The sequence below is a fragment of the Jaculus jaculus genome, chromosome 8, assembly GCF_020740685.1.
Source record: "Jaculus jaculus isolate mJacJac1 chromosome 8, mJacJac1.mat.Y.cur, whole genome shotgun sequence".
NCBI classification, from domain to species: domain Eukaryota; kingdom Metazoa; phylum Chordata; class Mammalia; order Rodentia; family Dipodidae; genus Jaculus; species Jaculus jaculus.
In genome coordinates this window covers 92,411,686-92,433,794 of record NC_059109.1, presented here as the reverse complement: position 1 = coordinate 92,433,794, position 22,109 = coordinate 92,411,686, and the positions used below count along the sequence as shown (strand labels likewise).

Below are 22,109 nucleotides of genomic sequence, written 5' to 3'. Positions count from 1 at the left end.
AAGGCCAATGATACTCAGACACTGGTATACTTGCAAAGGAGTTTACTGGGATGAAAGTCACGCACAAGCAAGTCCAAACTATCACAAATAATATTATAGCTAATATAATATATAACCAAGGTATATTCATCGCTACATTACTAACACAAGAATATTTCTAACGAGTCTAACATGTATACGACCTGACAATGCGAGATATGAGTCGCGATGTTTTACGACCTGACCAACACGAGGTTCGAGTTGCGACGTTTTATGACGTTTTACGACCTGACCAACACGAGGTTCGAGTTGCGACATTTTACTTTCGGTTTGCTGCGCTTCAAGCCGAGTCTTGGTCCGCTGGCGTAAGCTAGTGCTCTGGCTTACGGATGATCATTCAGACAGAGTGTTGGGCTGATGAATTCGGATTGGTGATGTTTCTCGTGGGGGTCTCAGTCAGGACTGCTGAGTAACCTTTCAGTCAGTCATAGTGTCGGGGAGACTGAGACAATGTTTGCTGAGCAGCTGGGGTTTTAATACCTTCCAATGCTTATCTAATAGTTTCACATACACATCTGCTAATCTCTACTACGTCACTGCACACAGAGTTTTGCTTACAAGCTTTGACTTTGCATTTTTTACTCTCACAACAAACTTGTTTATCCTAAACTGGCCCTGGACCATATGCTGGTCCTTACATGCTCATAACACACAGCAACAGGGTGTGCCAAACACTGGCATGGGGAACCTGGCTATAAAGCCCTTAAGCCCGCCCCCAACAATATACTCCCTCCAGGAGGCATTAATTCCCAAATACCCATCAGCTGGGAACCTAGCATTCAGAACACCTAAGTTTATGGGGGACACCTGAATCAAACCACCACATTCCGCCCCTGGCCCCCAAAAATGGATCTCCATACATGATGTAAAATACAATGCATTCATCTCATTTTAAAAGTCCCCATAGTTTTTATCAATCCCAATGATGTTCATGCATCCCCATAGTCCAAGATCTTTTAACTGAGCCATAATACCAAAAAATAACCTCAAAAAACCCATAATGACACAGAATAAATATTCACACTGCAAAAGATGGCATTGGGCATAGCAAAGAAACATTCAACCAATACAAGATTTAAAACAACCAGGGCAAATATCAAACTCTGTAGCTTCGAGTCCAGTAACTCTAACCAGTGACAAATCTTCAAGTCCAATAATTCTAACCAGCAACGAGTCTCTGGCATTCCAATTCTGCCCCTCCAGCTAGGCTACTCACAGTCCTGGAAAACTTCATCGGGGCCGGCAGCTCCTTGGCAGCAATCTCATGGTCCTGGCATCTCCACTGGGTCTGCACTGCAAGCCACAGTTCATCCTCATGGCCCCATGGGGTCTCTATGCAGGCAACCAGCAAACCCGCTTTACACTGCCCATGGCTATTTCCAAAATACAAGACCGTGTTGCAAACTCAATGACCCTCTTTCCAGCATTTCTTATACCCCACAATACCAGGTAGGGTGCCAATTTGTTAATCCAGGGGGAATAAAGCAGACTTTGAAGAACAGGACACTCTTTGAGCACCCAGGCCCCTTCAAAAGTCTACATTCTTCTTGTTGCCCCAGCACAGGTCAGCTAGCCCAGTCTCAAAGGTTGCAATCTCTCAGTTGCAGCTGAACAGGCAACAGTTCACCTAAAGATTTTTCTTTCTGTGCCATATCCCTCTGTACATACCAGTTCATTTCTACGCAAAGCAACCCTGCACAACTTCTCAGGACATGGGCATAAGAGCAAGCTTCTCACACAAACTGCTAGTCCAGTTCAAGCAAAGCTTTTTCTCACCCTCTAAGCCAAACCTCACAGTCCATAGTGTTTACCGCATTCAGGTCTTGTAGCTCAGACCAGAACAGTCCACCACGCTGTACTTACAGCACTGCAAGTAATCTCTTAGGCCAAGGCTTCAAATCCTCCCATATTCCTCTTGAAAATCAGCTCCAAAAGGCCAAAGCCACACAGTCAGGTGTCTAGCAGCAACCCTACTCCTCAGTACCACTTTACTGTTGCAGTCCGTTTCACATTGCTGGTAGAAATCACCCAACCAAGAGCAGCTTCTGGGAAAAAGACATTTATTTTGGCTTACAGGCTCGAGGAGAAGCTCCACGATGGCAGGGGAAAATGATGGCATGAGCAGAGGGTGGACATCACCCTCTGGCCAACATAAGGTGGACACAGCAACAGGAGGGTGTGCCAAACACTGTCATGGGGAACCTGGCTATAAAGCCCTTAAGCCCGCCCCCAACAATACACTCCCTGCAGGAGGCATTAATTCCCAAATATCCATCAGCTGGGATCCTAGCATTCAGAACACCTAAGTTTATGGGGGACACCTGAATCAAACCACCACAGACTCAATGCCATGGATCTTGTGGTGTGGACCCATAACAAGGATCCAATGGGGCACTGGGGTAGGGGTGATGGGGTGGTCATTCCAGTGGCAGGTAAAAGGACAAAAGCCATGGGAGGGAGGGAGGAATGAGAGTTGGCTGGTTCAGGGAAAGTTGACCAGTGCCTGGCCCAGATCCACAGAGCCTGTACATAGCACAGGAATGAACACAGTCTGCAGCACAGTGGGGGGAGCGGTTGCTGGAATGGCTGCTTGAGGGGTTTGGGGGACTGGTGAGCTACCCAAGAGTGTGAGAATCAGTAGATTCCCTGCTGTACCCTTCTCACCTCCCACGGGAGGTCTGCCAGGACCTGCTAACCTAAAACACCCATAGATCTTGTCTATTATTGCCTAGTGAAGTGAAGCATAGTTAGGTAAATGGTATCTTAACTAGAATTGCCCCCCCATATATATATATACATACATACATATATATATATATATATATATATATATATATATATATATGGTGTGGTGGTACACACCTTTCATCCCAGCATTTGGAAGGCAGAGGTAGGAGGATGGTCATGAGTTCAAGGCCACCCAGAGACTACCAAATGAATTCCAGGTCAGCCTGGGTTAGAGTGAGACCCTACCTTGAAAACTCAAAAAAAAAAAAAAAATTGGGGAGGAAAGCCAGATGTAATGGTGTGTACTTGTAATCTCAGGGGGCAGAGGCAGAAGACTTAGCAATACAAGGTTAGCAAAGGCTATGAGATACCCCTCCCCCCACACACATGCAATGGGGTAATATGATAACCACAGCTATGCATAAAGAAGGCTTGCCAAGAATTAACCAAAGTGGAAAACTGATAGTAATTGAGATATGAAAAAGGAGGTAGAGAGGGAAGTCAGGAGAAAATGGGAGAGAAAGAAATTCTATATGACATCATTTTTTTTTTCCTTGAACATGTTTGGATTAGATATTTTTAATCACTTCAAACCTTAGGGTGCTAATCAGCACCCTCTCACATGGAGTGCTTATATCTTCTTTGTGTCTTCATGGAAAGCCCACCATTCAGGTGTCACCTCAATGATAAGGACTCTTACATTTCCAGGTAGCTTGGCCATCAAAGCACAATTTAGGCAATTAAGTTTTTTCTAATACGTCTACTTACACTCTTCAGTTTGAGTAACAATTATATACATAATAATTTATTTATTTATTTATTTGAGAGAGAGAGAGAAATAGGCAGATATAGAGAATGAGAGGATGAGTATACCAGGGTCTCTAGCCACTGCAAGTGAACTCCACAGGCATGTACCCCTTGTGCATATGGCTCACATGGATCCTGGGGAATTGAACTGGAGTTGTTAGGTCTGCAGGCAAGTACCTTAACCACTAAGCCACTTTCCCAGCCCACAATTTTATATTTTTGTGATTGGTTGAAAAGAATCATTTAATGCTTCTGTCAGTTATCACATATCCCTTTCATCTTTTTTTTTAAAGTAATTCTTTTTTAAAATTGTATTTATTATTTATTTAGTTAGTTAGTTGAGAGAGACAGAGAAAGACGGGGGAGAGAGAGAGAATTGGTTGCCAGGACCACCACCCATTGCAAACAAACTCCAGAAGCATTGCTACCATTTGCATCTGGCTTATGTGGGTCCTGATGATTACCTGGTTCTTTTGAGCTTGCAGGCAAGCACCTTAATTGCTAAGCTATTTCTCTAGCCCATTCCCTTCATCTTTTGAAGTGAAATGCATTCGCCATTCCCAGGTTAAAACCACAGAAGCCAAATCCATTAAAAACATCTACCATGCAACAAGCAACCTTATATTTTCTGCCTTAATTTCATGTAGCCTACATCAATAACTATGATATTGTGCATAATAAAATATCACAAAGTGAATGGGTTAAAATTAGTAACACTGCAGGGAATCATATGTGTAATCATACTAAGGATCAGCTGGGAAGTTATTCTGATCTCACACTACTGACATATTTTGATGTCTGGATATGGGGTACGTCACACTGCTGACCTTGAATGGACTATACAAAATATTTGGGATTCATTATCTGTAGGCTTGCCTAAGGTGGATTAGGACTAAGGCAACTAGGTTCTCCTTCAAGTAATCTTGCCCTCCATTGGGTTAGTTCATATTCATGAGGTAGAGGGAGTTTTCTAGAAAAAAAGTACAGAATGCATGTCCTCAGGAGGCCTAACCTAAAGGTGGTATGCAGATGGTTTCTGCCATGTTCTATTGGCTGAAGAAAATCATGAGGTAAACCCCAATTCCACTCTGTTTGCTTCTAATCTTACAACTTTAATCAGGATCTGGAATAAAGTGAACCTTGGTAAATGATGAATTATATTCTCTCCTTCTTGTAACACCAATGAAGGTGAAAAGCCAAAAATCAAAGATCCCATGCCTGCTTCAAATTCACACTAGATTTAAATAGGTACTTAAAGAAGGTATAGTTGAAAAATGGATAGATTTCAGCTTCTATTACAATCTGCTGGAGTAAATATCTTTAATTCCCAGAGGTGAGTTATTAAAGTCATGGAGACAGAATACAAGAAAAATGTGTATAAATTATAATTGTTTGAGTATTTAGTGCAACTGATCTCATTTCCCTTTAGGTTTACATTTTCCAGTGACAAATTTTTCCAAAGAACACTTTGTATATGATGTTATTATCAAGTGGCATTAATATTATAAGAAATTAGTGGTTGTGACTTATCACCAGAAGGCTGGGTAGATTTTTAGCTCTTATTTTTCCCAATAAAAGTGAAACACAAATGTAAGTTTTAGACCGGGGGGAGTCTGACATATCTGACATGAGATGACTGGCTATGAATTCTATACCAGAGACTGTGTGATGCCTGCTGGGAACCTGAACTTTTCAATTTCTAACTTGCAGATCTACTGTCATTTGGAACAGTGTGAAACCATCTCTGAAACACTTCTAATGTTGTTTGTTTTTAAATGTCTTAGTGTCATACAGGAAAATTAAAAAGAAATCAATTCCCCAGTTTCTGAAGTAAGCAAAGAAGGAGATGTATATGTGGCTCCTTTGTTGGACCCTGTCAATATGGAATATAGATCCTTCCAGGTACACCATTAAATGAAGCCTAATGAGAACTTCACTCAATGTGATATCATCTTTATGTGTTAAATTTTGGAAAACTCTTCTTAATTAATGAGAATGACAATGGCTTCATTTACATTAGAGTTTATATGTGCTGCCCCATTAAAACCTGGAGAATTCTCTTAATTACTACAAATTTATTTACCATACTTGAAAATAAGGAGACTGAATAAGGTAACTGAAACTAACTTGGAGAAATGAGACTATACATATCAGTTCTCCTATGCTACCATTCTAGAAAAGAAGGCACTAAGGGCTTCATATTCCATATAAGAACTGTGAGGACCAGGTGAAGAGAAATTTATTGATTAAAATGTGATACAGAGTCTAGAGGAGTCAATAAAAAGTCTTCAGCAGGTTTCATTCAACTTGTCTGCATATTTCAAAACCATCTTGCTATATAGAGGTGTAGGTCCCAAAGATGCTTTGATCATAGCAGGACATTTGTTATCATCACTCAGGTTGGTTGACTCTTTTTGGTGAGGCTCCCAGATACAGGGTCTCTTCCAGATGAACTTAAGTGAACTAAAAAAAGCTGTTTGACCTGGCCATTAAATCACAGAAAAAGGAACACACACACAAAAACCACAGTCCATAAGATCTTGACCTTCTTGGATCCCAGTTTCTTATCAATTTGAGAGAGTCAGATCAGATGGCACCAAGGTCTGTTCCTGCTATGTAGTTTTGTGATCTCTTTTACTAACACGATTAAAAATTAGGAGTCATAAATAAATAAATATTTGAGAAGGAACTGTCAGTAACCTCAAAAAGAGTTCTGAGCCCCAGGCACATCATGGAAATAGCAGACACTGCTTTTAAGTCACAGAAGCTTAATGGTGGACCTCTGAGATGCATGTGTGGGCTGATGAATGAAGACAGTGCCTGAAAAGAATTTAACCCAGGTACTCTGGGGCCTGTGGCTACTGTTCAAATATTACCTCAGAGATTTAGTATCTATGTAGACAAGGAAAGGGAATTTTGATATCTACAACCCCATGTCCTCAGAGACAGAAGGAAGATAACACAATGTACCTTCTAGGTTGGCAATAGCCAACTTTGACTATGTAAATCACAGAATTTGAATTCAGGGCTTTTGTACTGCCTAATTTGTCAGTAAAAACATTAGAAACAGTTTTTTTTTTTTTCTTTTCTTTCTGAGTAAAAGGTCTTGGAGACTTTATACTGAATAAAATAAAATTTTATTTGGGAAGCAATTCTAATTCTACCACATTAACTCCCTACCAAACATGCACCCATTAACTTGTCTCTGATTCCACTAAGTATTCATCTTTGATTCCTTGGCTTATTTTCTTCATGGTGTCCCATAAGTTTCTTTGAACCCTTGATATTAAATGAAGAGAGATGGGACAAAAGAAAAACAGCAAAGCAAACAAAACTTCTCAAGCAAGCTTCAGCTTTTCATGAATGACCCAGAATTTAATTCAAGCTAACAAAAGCAATAATATTGTTTACTATTCAGTACGGAAGCTGTTTACTACAAGGAAGTGACAATGGCTAGAGTGGGAAACAGGATACTCAAGAGGGGAAATAGTTTACAAGCCTCAGAAACCATACCCAGATGGAAGTTAATGAAAAGAGATAGGAAAGAGGGAAATCTGTGATTCAGTTTCCTAACACTAAAATGCATCATCAGGCCAGAACTACTTTCACACATGTGAAATAATTATGTTCTTGATGTTATTGTGTAATATTCACAGGGCAAATCTAAATGCACTTGATCCTTACCATGGGGCACTTAATGATTCATGTGAATTTAAATTCTGCAAAGGATAAAATCAACAGAAATGCTGAGAAACATGCAAGAAAGGAAAACTCCAAGGACTTATTAGAGATTTTACAAGTCAAAACTAGGCTCCTTTTTTATTTTTTCTTTTCCCTTTTGTAGGATCATGAGTTGGTCCAGAGTAGAGAACAGAACCCACGGTTCACACGTATATTTACTTAGTTAGCAAGACATTCCTATTTTTATAGCTCAAACTTCTTAACTTTCTTGTTAGCAAATGTTAACAAGGTCTAAAATGTATAAAGTGAGCTATGGCATGTAAGAAATTTTGGCCTATCCTGGCTCCTTCTTTTTTTATTCCTACATTCAATGAAAATGTCCTACTGACAAGCAGAATGTCTGGGCAAGTTTATAGATAGTGTTCCCACCTCAAGGCCATGAGGTCACAGATTCGTTCCTGATTCTACTTAAAAAACACTCAACAATGGTAAGTTTGTGTGTGCTTTTATGAGCAGGAGCTGTTTTATATGATCCAGGATCTTAAAGATACTCCAAGGAATCTTGCATGTATGCTGAGTTATGTATTGTGGAAGTTTCTATGGTGCTTGCTTCAGGAGTCATGGGCAAGAACTGACTATAATAATTCTCAGACATTGTGTCTACATAGGACCAAAAGCAGTTTGTTTTCATGGTGGCCATCAAAGCACTTGAAAAGCATTTTAACCTGCTGTCTCAGTTTGGAAGAGGTCATAAAATGAAACAAGGCAGAGGAAGAAAGCAAAAAGAAAAGAAAAGAAAAAACAGACCTCACTTACTTCACACAAACATCTTATAACTACTTTATTCACTGCAGGCCTTTTCTTCTTGGGTAGAACATGAATATGGCTTCTGAGAAGTTTCTCCCTGCTAGAATCTCTGAAGGTTCTGAGAAGATAAGTGAAAGAACTAACACTGTCCTGAATAAACATGGGGTCACTCCTTGCTGAATGGAATTAAGGACTGGCTTACTTAGGCAGCTACCATGGCTTTTCTGAGGCATGGTGGCAAAAGAACAGAACAACTTAAATCTGAGGTATTTGTCACACTGAATTTACTGTGTGGCCTCAGGCAATGGATTTTCCTGAGTCTACATGTTATATTCTTGCAATGAGGAAGCAGCGTGAAGATTTAAATTAAAGCATTTGCCATTCAAGAACATCAGTTGGAATGGGCAGTTTAAAACCTGGCAATGATCCATTCTTCTGTGTATATAATGCACACGTAAGTGCCTCTCCTAACCAAGGCTGCCATACTGCCCATAGCACAGAAGTCTCTCCTAAAATTTCAAATCATGATGGTGCCATCCCATATCCCTGAGGAATAAACCCCAGAGACCATCACCTCTGTTGCCCCTGCATTGCGACATCTAAGGATATAAGCTATCTCACATCTCACTTTTCACCTCAGTGTCCACAGGGGATTGGTACCAGCACCAAGTATGAAAACTAAAACCCATGCATCCCTAATTTCCTTTCATAAAATGGGCAATGCTTGCCTAGAATCAATGTGCATCCTGCCATCTACTTTACATCAGCTATATATTTCTATATTATTATAAAATCTAAGTATACAAATGTGTAAATAGTCATATTGTTTAGAAAATAATATCAAGAGAATGTCTGGAAGAGAAATAATATGAAAAACATATTTCTTATCAGAAGTTAGCTAAATTGGGGATGAAGAACTCAGATCTGGAGCACTGGCTACAGCATATTCTGCATTGAATTTCAGGAGCGTGGGTATGTGTGTATGTGCGTGCGCGCACACGCGCATGCATACAGAAGCAAATCTGCCTAACCCCACTTCTCTATGGGGAGCAACAATCTCAAAGTCATTTCCAGTTTCATATTCTCTCTACAATACACCTGTGGGTGATCTGCTTGCTTTTCTGCCTGTAAAAATATTTTTTTCAAATATGCTTATGTATAGTAACTTTGAGTAACTATTAGACTTTCCTGTCAATAATCATAAAGCCAAACTCTTTTCTTTTCTTTTTTTGGTTTTGGCTTTTTGAGGTAGGGTCTCACTCTGGCCCAGGCTGACCTGAAATTAACCATGTAGTCTCAGGGTGGCCTTGAAGTCACGGTGAGCCTCCTACTTCTGCCTCCTGGAGTGCTGGGATTAAAGGCGTGTGCCACCACGCCCGGCTTAAGCCAAACTCTTGATAAATAATGTTTTCCTAGTGGCATAGTGGCAGCCAAAACAGCCCCTTAACTCCAACTCTGAGCCTATTTCCAGATCTCTGGCATGATTCCAACACTACAGGCATATATGTTAAAGACAGGAATTAATCAGATTTGGAAAATCTCATCCAAAGAGATTATAGGAAAGATAAATGACTGAAATAGGTCAGAAACAGTAAGGTTCATTTTCAGATTAATCCACATGGAATTCTTTAGATGAGGTTGTAGAGCTTTTGTGTAACTGAGGGAAGCAACTTATGGTGACTCTTCCTTCCAGTTGTTTAAAATTTTACTGTTTGCAAAGCATTCTCTTGTCTGATTCATTTATGTTTCAGAGATGGTAGGTTATTTTGACCCATGTTTTAGAAATGACAAAACTGACATTCTTAGAGATCATGTGTCTTTCTGAAGGTTTTATAGCTGTAGCATAACAGAATTTTTGTTAAAACATGTAAACAATTCTGGTTAAATGACTACAAGGATTGTCCTTTATTAAAAGGATTTGAACAACCCAATGAAATCATAAGGACTGGCATTCTTAACCAAGGAGGAGAAGTGGGAGGATACACACCAAAAGGGTGTCCTGAATCATAGAAGCCAGTGTCCATGTTATTTCCCTGACTACAACACGTATCAGCACAAGATCAGAGGCCAGATTTTCAGAGCATCCCACACATAATTCTAAAAGGTATCTTTGGTTTAAAAAAACCTCTATCTCAGGCTGGAGAGATGGCTTAGAAGTTAAAGCATTTGCCTACAAAGCCAAAGGAACTAGGTACACTTCCCCAGAACCCATATAGACCAGATGCATAACGTGGAACATGTATCTGGAATTTGTTTGCAGTGGCTGGAGGCCCTGGTACACCCATTCTCTCCCCACCCCACCCCCACTCTCCCTCTGACTCTTTCTCTCTCTCTCAAATAAACAAATTAAAATGTTATTATTTTTTTAAACAAAACCTCCATCTGGCTCTACTGAAATGGACATACAGCCATTACACCTCTTAGGCGATAGACAGTACATTTTATACAGTGGGCTGCAACAGTGAGGAAAAAACTGTTCAAATAAAGGAAGTAATAGAAAAATAATTTCAACTTTAAATGACTGATATGAAAAGATCATGAGCTTAAACCATCAAAAAGCTTTTTTCAGCATTATTATTGAATTTATTATTCTGGAGTTCACATTTTACTTTCTTAGATGAGGGCAACATGAATTCATATGCTCATTTTAGATCTCTGGGCAAAAATATGTTGTGGTTTCTACATCTATTGTCCATTACAATATGAGAATATTTAACAGGTCCTCATTGAGATAGGCAGAGTTTCCATCTGATTCTTTTAAAATTATTTATATGCAAGGATAAAGAGAGAAAGAGAGATTGAGAGAGAGAGAGAGAGAGATTGAGAGAGAGAGAAAGAGAGAGAGAGAGATTGAGAGAGAGAGAAAGAGAGAGAGAGAATATGAGTGCAGAAGTTTCTCTAGCCAATGAAAACAAATTCCAGATTCATGTGCCACTCTATACATCTGGATTTACATGGGTGCTGGTTAATTTTTTTTTTTTTTTAATTTGAGAGCGACAGACACACAGAGAGAAGGACAGATAGAGGGAGAGAGAGAGAATGGGTACGCCAGGGCTTCCAGCCTCTGCAAACGAACTCTAGACTTGTGCGCCCCTTTGTTCATCTGGCTAACATGAGACCTGGGGAACCGAGCCTCGAACCGGGGTCCTTAGGTTTCACAGGCAAGCATTTAACCGCTAAGCCATCTCTCCAGCCCCGCGCTGGGTAATTGAACCAGGGACAATAGTGTTTGCAAGCACATGAACAATTGAGCAATCTCTTCAGCCCCCTATCTGCTTCTTTTTAAAAAGATATTTTCTGAGGGGGGGGGGAGGAGTGTGCCAGGATCTCCTGCCACTCAAATGAAGTCCATTTGCATGCACCACTTTGTGCACCTAGTTTTACGTGGGTACTGGGGAATCAAACCCTGGCCATAAGGCTTTTCAAACAAGTGCATTTAATCACTGAGAAATTTCTGCACAGCCCCTATCTGCTTCTTTAATATGAAGTATCCATTAAGACTTACCTCATTCAATGACATGGAGCTGTTTTATTTTGCCAGTCTGAGCTTGTGATTCACAAGACCTTGCATTACTATTTTTTTAGATATTGACCAATAGCCATGTGAACAAACTTGGGCCCAGTTAGCTGAAGGGGAACACATCTTATGGGAGCAAGAAGCACAATCTAGGCTGGGTCTACCAAGGTGCAAGAATCATCTTTTACCACAGAGCTATGAAGTTGTTAACTCAGACTTAGAAAGTGAGGATATTGACTCTAACTCACTATATAGGGTGTTATAGTTACAATGCAAAGGAATATAGAAAAATGAAAGACTAGAGATTTGCTGACTTTTTCTTCACAATTAACCACAGTGGGAGTGCTGTGCAAATTAAATGAGTAAACACATATTATTTAGAGATGTTCTCTATAAATATGTTATTATGATGATTTCTAAAATGGAACCCATAAATGGGTGGAAAGCCTAAATAATTTCACCATGCCCTTTACTCTTACCAACTAATATTGACACTTCTTACAAAATCATGTATCATTCCAGGACCATTCACCAGAGCACAATGCCATACATGTGCAGTCAAAGCATATATTGATAGTCAACATCTTCCTTGTCATCATTTTTCCTCTATAGATACATTTCATTGTAAACTCACCTCTCATCCCCTGTCGAAAAAATGTACATGCTGTCTCTTATTTTTGGACTATGACTAAAGGTTTCAATGGTAAAGATGATTCTGCCTTAAAAATGGAAAGAATATTATATTGCTTCTCAATCTATTGTCTGACTCATGAAATTGTTGAATAATAAAGTATAAAATTACCCCTCAAAAGCATTGGATGACATGTGATAAGGTTTCCAAGTCTTCAGGAAAACTTTAGTTAATGTTTAGCACATCTGGGGTTGTCCCTATCTCCTGAGACTTATAAACTTTCTATCTTAAGGACACAGGTAAGGTCTTCACATTTAAAAGAAAGCCACAATGGTCTGTTCATTTCCTCCAAGGCTATAAGTGACTTTATGGGATTTCAGTATCTAGAGGAAACAGCTCTGGGTTAGTAGAGTCCCTGGTCCTTACAGATTCCTAAAGCTGGTATGTAAGTTTGGCAGATTGTCTTGAACTCCTTGAAATGAAAGTTAATTTAGTGATGGAAGTAAACTTCCTGTTATTCCAATTATTGTTGTGGCAGAAAGCATTTATATAGTTAACATGTTTGCAAATTGTAACTATATAGCATCAGCTATGACTAAGCACTGTGTCTTAGTGAGTTATAGTTGTTGTATTGCTCCAGAGCAGGGAAAAGCAGTTCAGAAATTGAGAGAACTTTCTTGCCAATTCTAGTAGAATACAATGTTTGACAAGTCATGAGCCTCTACAAACTTGAGTACATAAAGACATGAACTAAATATGGAGAAACATGCCTGTGAGAATGTGACTCCATAGGCTAAGACAAGAGGATCATGAATTATATATAATTATATATGAGACCAGACTGGGCTACATAGTAAGACACTATATCAAAATGAATAAGGAAAGGAAGGAAGGAAGGAAGAAAAGAAGGAAGGAAGAAACAAAGGAAGGAGAAAAGAAACAAATAAAGAAAGACACTTCTCAATGTTTTGTCAAATCTACTGATAAAAGTTCATATCTGTATTTCCTAAAGTCCACTGAATGGAAGAAGAGTTCATTAACAAATAGTTCTCAGAATGAATAGTTTAGGGGAAACATTGAATTCTGTTTCACTATTGTCCCTTCATACTACACTGTGATATATGACAATATTAGAGGTTTATAAAAAACTGGGTAGAATAAGTTTAGCTGTAACTCAAATGTTTCAGATGGTATTAATCCAAGTTTTCTGCCCCTATATTATCTCTTTCAATTATGTAAACACAGGTACACTCCTGGAGAACAGCACTGCAGTACTGGAGGTAAGTAATGGTGGCACTAGAAAGAGCTACTTTTCATGTCACCATTCTGTTTGCTATTCCAACCCTTGACTTTGCTATTCTGCAACAAGAGTATGTGAAGCCCACCTAGATGGGCAAAGGTGAGGGCACCAATGTCTTTGCCTTTTAGTTCTTCAGTTTATTCCCTTAGTGGTCCCTTAACCTTGCACCTGATTTTCCAGGGACCCTCCAGATATGGTTTGCATTTCTTGAGCTTTTCACCATTAAAAGATAAACAAAAAGGGAAAGATAGCATTTATCTGTCATGCAGTTAAAGAGATTTGAAGCAGGTTTTTGTTTTTCACTTTAGTCTAGAATTTTGCTATCTCACATCATTTGAGTTTAGGCTTTGAATAATACATTTATACATACATATATATATATGTATATATGTATAATACTTTTATACATATAAATATGTATATATGTATGTATATATGTACATATATGTATATATATTTGTAAAAAATGTGTGAGCCCTGTTGATGAGAATGGCTTTGAAGTAATACAAATCTTTGAGTTGGAAACTGACAGTCTTTTTTTCCCTTCTTCTCTATGGCTTGTGTGATTTGCTTTTATTTTTTACCTGATCTTTTAACAGAGTGTACAAGGGAAGACTTAACCTCTTTGAGTGCTGGCTAAAGGCATAGTAGATAATTTTTAATTTTTAGTTATTATGTATGTGTGCATGTGACTGTATGCATGTGTATGCATGTTCTTGTGTGTGAGTGCAGGCATATATGTATCACAGTGCATATGTGGAGGTCATATAACAGCTATCAGGTCTATTATTGCTCTTCTATCTCATTTAAGGCAGAATTTTTCTCAATCTTCCTCTGCTGCTATTGTTGCTTTTGCCACATTTGCAGAGGGCTTCCAGGAAATTCCCTTGCATCTGCTTCCCATCAGAAATCAGAGTACTGGGATCACAGAAGCCCACCATGGCTTTTGGCTTTTTACATGGGGTTTAAGGATCAAACTCAGATACTCAGGCTTAACCATCATGTACTTCTTCTATTGAGCCATCTCCCTAGTCCTGACAATTTCATCTTATATCAACACTTATTTTCTAGAACAAAGCTTGTACCATGGTTCTGACTATTTCTGTACAGTGACTAGAATAGTGAGACCAACTTTAGAGTGGAAATACTGTCAGTTTTAAATTGCTAGCATTTCTTGCTGTATGCTTCAGCTATTAAAAAAGAGTTAATGGAAATATTACCTCAGAGTTATGACTTGGAGACTGTGGAGATGCTTAGTGGGTAAAGTGTTTGCCTTTAAAACATGAGGATCTGATTCAAACCCCAGCATCCACATCAAAGCTGGTCATGGCATCAGAGACAGGACAACCCCTGGGGCTCACTGCCCATGCAGTCTAGCATAATAAGTAAACTCCAGGTCTAGTGGAAGACCCTGACTCAAAGAATAAGGTGAAGAGTAATTGAGGAAGTCAAACAACATTTATCCCAGGCCTCCACACACACACCCTCACACATGCACCCAGACACACATGTGCCCACACACATAAACACATAAGCACCACACAAAAACACTGTGTTATATCTAGTTTCTCCCCTATTCATCAAGGTGAATAAACAGAGAGTTCAATATCAGTCTCATACACACATCAGATATTCTGCTGGGTTAACTGAATGGAAACATTTATTCTGTTAAGGAAACTGGGACAGTTTTCTTTCCAGTGGAGGAAGGGTCTTGAATTTCATCTGCATCAAGCTGCCAACCCAGAAGTAACTCTGCTATGTATTGTTGGAAATCTCCCATGTTTCACCAGAAATCTCTTTCTTAAAGGCTTCACATGATTTATTTGATTTTTTTAATTGTGATTTCATATCCTTTTCTCCTCCATAAGTAATCCTAATACAGAACTCTCAGGTACACATGGTGGCACACAACTTTAATCTCAGCACTCGGGAGGCAGAATTAGGAGGATTGCCATGAGTTTGAGGCCACTCTGAGACTAGACTACATCGTGGATTCCAGGTCAGCCTGGGTAGAGCCAAACCCCACCTCAAAAAAACAAAACAAACAAATAACAAAAACAACAACAAAACAACTCTTCAAAATGCTTTTTTCCCCTTAAATAATCTATCCAAAAGGACTTAGCAACAACTGTTTCAGTCTGATATCCATCACAAATGCAGAAATGATGGTATCCTCAAGGTTCTGGTAGCAATTTTTCCCAAAGTGTTGCACCCCCTCCTCCCTGCCTCCAGTCTTGAGACTATTGGCTTGTTGTCAGGGGACCTTTGTAAGAATCCAATGTACTTGACTTTTTTGCATAATAATAACAGTATACATGGGAACTCAGAGCCCTAAATCGGGCCTTTTCCTTTAGTTTCAAATCACAGTCAGAAGTAAATCTTGAGTTTGTTTTGAACCAACTATTACCACATAAGTGGCAGGAGGATTCAAGAGTTGTGCATCTGTCTTTCTTTTGTTGAGGTTATACTGGGTAGTTGAGGAGGTGTTGCGTCTATTCAAGGCTGCAACTTCTAAGACCAGGACTGGTGGCTAGAGAAGCTAAGACATATATAGCACAGTGCAGTCTGGTTATGCCCTGGAGAGCATTTTGCTAAGGAGGAAATGGGAGCCCTGGGTTTTGAGCTTCTGCTGATCAGGGAATGACAACTCAGATCTAATCCTCCCTTGGATTTCTCTCCATAGCTGCCTTCTGGGCAACTACCTCAGATTGACAGGTACAGATGCGCTTTCACAGGTAAGGAAGAGATTAGTCCAATCCTGCTGCTTTTGTTCATATCTTCACTCAAAATGTTCCATCATGAAAGGCAGAGTTAAAGGAATTAGTCACAATTCTGACTCTGAACTCTTGCCTGTATTAGATGGAGGATTTATGTCAAGCCCCAAAAGACCTTCCTACTGCAATACCTTCATGCAAAGCAGAACAGAAGTCTCACCTCCCACTAGCATCCAGGTACACTGTGTTTGCAAGCACAAGTGGAACCTCTAATTTTCTGGACTGTGCATTGTAATTGCTAACCCAAGTAAAATAAGTAACTATTCTTGCTAGCCCAAATTTATCGCTTTGAAATTTAGTGTTTGCTATCATTGTCCTTCTTTAGTATTTTCCAGAGTTTTGTATAAGTTTATTCCTGGTTCTGAACTCTGTGGATCAACCTTGCTTTAGAGCAAAGCCCTTCAGCATGGCATATTTAGAATGTGTCTTCTTTCTTCGTTAAACCTTGAAGTAGAAGCCTAATGCCATTTCTGAAAGAAAATCTGTCGTCAAATTCTAGTTTAACTAAAGCACTGAGTTCTTAGGTAATGCAGATGGGAGGATGGCCTTCTCACATGGGAATCCCTCCAGGGCCCTAGTGTCCTTTTGTTGTGCCAGCCCACCAACAAGACATGTTCTCAGGCAAGCAGAGCTATTAGCCATTTCCCAAGTGCAAAGAGATCTAGCTCAGATTATCTCACCCAGGGGCAATTGTTTTTAAGCCAGGTCCTTACTGCAAGATGAAAGGCATTGCTAGAAATTTTAATTTCATATCGAGAAGAGGTAGATGCTATGCATGAAAGTAAGGAGTACAAAAAGCCTTGCCGACCAAACAGCCACGTCTGGATGGATCAAAATCATATGGAGATACCTCTGAAGCAGGTAAGAACTGGAAACATCTTCCAACTCTTGTCCCAACACTGCTCTATATAAACATTATAGTTCCATGACCTTACATTATTAAAAAACAATTTTCAAATAATGTACCAGTAGTAACAGCAGAAACAACAAAAAATAATATAGTCATATGACTGAGTGGCCCCTTTGCTCTCCAAGCATCTTCATATTATTTTTAACATCAGTTAAGATATTTAAAATCCTTGCCTGACATATTATTCTCCTGATGTTCATAAGCCTGAGAGCATGCTTCAAGGAACAGACCTGAGTCAGAAACCTTGGTCTTTCATATTCACAGGATAATGCTTTTTCTATGAGCTCAGGCTGACTCTCATACATTGTCTACAGTCACATTGTATTTGGAAGAAATACAAAATCCATCTAGCCATAGAAACCTATAACATCTGAAAAGTAGCATTAACAATAGGAAAACTGAATACTGGCTCCACCTAAACCTTTCCAGTTTCTTGGCTGGAGTTAGTCATATGGCCATGGGACCTCGCTTTCATCTTACTCCACAAACCAACAAAGTGAGAACAGAATGGTTAAGAATAATTTATCTGATTTCATAAACTACACCAATAAGATTCTGTGGAGAGAGTAGATGGTTAAATATGACTTTTTTCTAATTTTAGGAAGGGTGGATTCTTGAGACATAATTTATACCAATAGGATTCTATGGAGAGTAGATGATTTAAGCATTTTTTTTCTAATTTTAGAAATGGTGGTTTATGTGATATATGTTGGTATTATTTCCTCCTTCTCTGTTAAGACTACTGTGAAAACATGCGGTCAAAGATACACAGGAACACAACTTAACAGGTCAGTGGTCTGGGGAAGGGTTGTAATTTTCACCTATAATGTCAAATTTGGCTTGGTGGTCACTGCAACAATTATGTAGGTCAAATTTCACCCCAGTCAGATGGGCATTGTACTTCTCCTGGAGAGTGACAGGGACAGGGGCATTGTACTTCTCCTGGAGAGTGACAGGGGCAGGGGCATTGTACCTCTCCTGGAGAGTGACAGGGACAGGGGCATTGTACCTCTGCTGGAGAGTGACAGGGACAGGGGCATTGTACCTCTGCTGGAGAGTGACAGAGACAGGGGCATTGTACCTCTCCTGGAGAGTGACAGGGACAGGGGCATTGTACCTCTCCTGGAGAGTGACAGGGGCAGGGGCATTGTACCTCTCCTGGAGAGTGACAGGGGCAGGGGCATTGTACCTCTCCTGGAGAGTGACAGGGACAGGGGCATTGTACCTCTCCTGGAGAGTGACAGGGGCAGGGGCATTGTACCTCTCCTGGAGAGTGACAGGGACAGGGGCATTGTACCTCTCCTGGAGAGTGACAGGGACAGGGGCATTGTACCTCTCCTGGAGAGTGACAGGGACAGGGGCATTGTACCTCTCCTGGAGAGTGACAGGGACAGGGGCATTGTACCTCTCCTGGAGAGTGACAGGGACAGGGGCATTGTACCTCTCCTGGAGAGTGACAAGTACAGGGGCATTGTACCTCTCCTGGAGAGTGACAGGGGCAGGGGCATTGTACCTCTCCTGGAGAGTGACAAGTACAGGGGCATTGTACCTCTCCTGGAGAGTGACAGGGACATGGGCATTGTACCTCTCCTGGAGAGTGACAGGGACAGGGGCATTGTACCTCTGCTGGAGAGTGACAGGGACAGGGGCATTGTACCTCTCCTGGTGAGTGACAGGGACAGGGGCATTGTACCTCTCCTGGAGAGTGACAGGGACAGGGGCATTGTACCTCTCCTGGAGAGTGACAGGGACAAGGGCATTGTACTCCTCCTGGAGAGTGACAGGGACATGGGCATTGTACTTCTCCTGGAGAGTGACAAGTACAGGGGCATTGTAGATCTCCTGGAGAGTGATAGGGAAAGGGACATTGTACCTCTCCTGGAGAGTGACAGGGACAGGGGCATTGTACCTCTCCTGGAGAGTGACAGGGGCAGGGGCATTGTACCTCTCCTGGAGAGTGACAGGGACAGGGGCATTGTACCTCTCCTGGAGAGTGACAGGGGCAGGGGCATTGTACCTCTCCTGGAGAGTGACAGGGACAGGGGCATTGTACCTCTGCTGGAGAGTGACAGGGACAGGGGCATTGTACCTCTCCTGGTGAGTGACAGGGACAGGGGCATTGTACCTCTCCTGGAGAGTGACAGGGACAGGGGCATTGTACCTCTCCTGGAGAGTGACAGGGACAAGGGCATTGTACTCCTCCTGGAGAGTGACAGGGACATGGGCATTGTACCTCTCCTGGAGAGTGACAGGGACAGGGGCATTGTACCTCTCCTGGAGAGTGACAGGGGCAGGGGCATTGTACCTCTCCTGGAGAGTGACAGGGGCAGGGGCATTGTACTTCTCCTGGAGAGTGACAGGGACAAGGGCATTGTACTCCTCCTGGAGAGTGACAGGGACAGGGGCATTGTACCTCTCCTGGAGAGTGACAGGGACAAGGGCATTGTACCTCTCCTGGAGAGTGACAGGGACATGGGCATTGTACCTCTCCTGGAGAGTGACAGGGACAGGGGCATTGTACCTCTCCTGGAGAGTGACAGGGACAGGGGCATTGTACCTCTCCTGGAGAGTAACAGGGACAAGGGCATTGTACTCCTCCTGGAGAGTGACTGGGACATGGGCATTGTACTTCTCCTGGATAGTGACAAGTACAGGGGCATTGTACCTCTCCTGGAGAGTGACAGGGACATGGGCATTGTACCTCTCCTGGAGAGTGACAGGGACAGGGGCATTGTACCTCTCCTGGAGAGTGACAGGGACAGGGGCATTGTACCTCTCCTGGAGAGTGACAGGGACAGGGGCATTGTACCTCTCCTGGAGAGTGACAGGGACAGGGGCATTGTACCTCTCCTGGAGAGTGACAGGGACAAGGGCATTTTACTTCTCAGATGATTTTCTTAAAAGAAATATTTTTAAATATATGGGTTCCTTTTAGTTGAAGAATGCTTAAAATCTCCTGGTGCTGCTTGTGTGTTCCTTCAGTGCGGACCTGGTACCTCTTTTGTGAAGCGGCTGCTGAGGAGACCCTGGGGCTGGCCATGGCCAACGAGAAACCCAAGGAAGGAGTCAAGACTGAGAACAACGATCATATAAATTTGAAGGTTGCGGGGCAGGATGGTTCTGTGGTGCAGTTTAAGATTAAGAGGCATACACCACTTAGTAAACTAATGAAAGCCTATTGTGAACGACAGGGTTTGTCAATGAGGCAGATCAGATTCTGATTTGACCGGCAGCCAATCAATGAAACAGACACACCTGCACAGTTGGAAATCGAAGATGAAGATACAATTGATGTGTTCCAGCAACAGACAGGAGGTGTCTACTAAAAAGGGAACCTGCTACTTTACTCCAGGATTTTGTTATAGACCAAGAATACATTCTCAATTAGAAAACTGCAATTTGGTTCCACCACATCCTGACTACTACAGTATAGTTTTCTCTATTCTTTCATTATCCCCTTCCCTATTCCTTTATTGTACATAAAGTAACTGGTGTATGTGCACAAGCATATTGCGCTTTTCTTTTTCTTTTTAAACTAAATGGCCAATGTTTTGGTTGACATCAGATGGAGATGACATGGGGAAAAGTACTGGTTCTGTGAAAATAACCCCTCTCTCCATTCGTGGCATGCTCATTCAGCTCTTATCTTTATATTCCAGTAAGTTATTTTGCTCTCATTGTTTTAACAACAACAACAAAAAAAACCAACAACATAAAAAAATCCTTACATACCTTGTTTGATTGGAGAATTTTAATGTTTTTCATTTATCATTGTAAAACCAAGGACAATTTTATAACTTTTTTGTACGTAGCTGTTACATGTAGGGCAATCTGTCTTTAAGTAGGGATAAATTACTCTAAAAAATGAATCCTAGATAGTTTTCCCTTCAAGTCAAGCGTCTTGTTTAAATAAACTTCTTGTTTAAAAAAAGAAAAGAATGCCTAAAATCCAGGCATACTCTCAGGTAGGTATCCACGTGATCTTGAAAGAAATATGAAACCCAGGCAGTTGACAGCATGACATACCCCAGAGCAAAAGTTTAGAAGATGTAATTTTTGATTAAGCAGGAGAGATACTTGCCAAAATGCAGAATCTCTGCTTGAACATGAGTTTGAGGCAGTGAAATGTCTTAAGATGGAGTTTCTGTTACTGATGCTGACAATGGGCTGGCTGACTCTCTGCTGGAAGCCAGTGTCAGACTATTCCTCCTGAAGAATCATCCTGGAAGAGCTATGAGCAACTCCTGCAGCACCACTGTTATGAGAAGAATGTGCTATCAAGGAAGAATGAATGATAATTTTTGAATTGAAAGAATAAGCTGCCCCAAGTAAATGTGAAGAATCAAACTGATGGTTTGATAAAATTGAGTTCTCTACTAATGCAAAACAAGGACCTCTCAATTAGAAGCCTAAAGCAATACCTGTTGTCTCAGAGTTTCTGTGAGTCATGAATCCAGATATAGCTTAGAAGGATGCCTCTGGCTTAAAGTTCCTCACATGCTGTATCAAGTTCTCTGACTCCTTGACACTACAAGCATATGAAGGTTCAACTGTGATACAATCTGAAGACCTATTTCCATTGGTCCTTGTTAGCTGTTTCTGGAGTTAGAAGCTCTTAACACATTTGTCTGTCTCTAGAGCCACTCACAAATGATAGCCTTGTTTCTTCCAGAACAAGGGATCTCTCTCTCCCTTTCTGTGTATGTGTATGCAGAAGTATGCTTGCATGTGTATGAGAGAGAAATGCAAGGGAGAGAACAGGAAAGGGTGGGAGAGAGAGATAGAAAGAGAGAGAAAGAGAGAGGGCAAGAGGAAGAGATAAAGAGAGAGAGAGAGACAGACTCAGGGCTGAGGTAATAAATAGAAGCCACAATCCTTAACACTCTAACCTTAGAAAAGATATCTTACAGTGATTA

General features: G+C 40.9%; 1 pseudogene; it reads left to right on the top strand.

The window, feature by feature from the left end:
- The first annotated feature begins 20,231 nt into the window (after positions 1-20,231).
- LOC123462911 lies at positions 20,232-20,882 on the top strand (annotated as a pseudogene).
- The last annotated feature ends 1,227 nt before the right edge of the window (positions 20,883-22,109 follow it).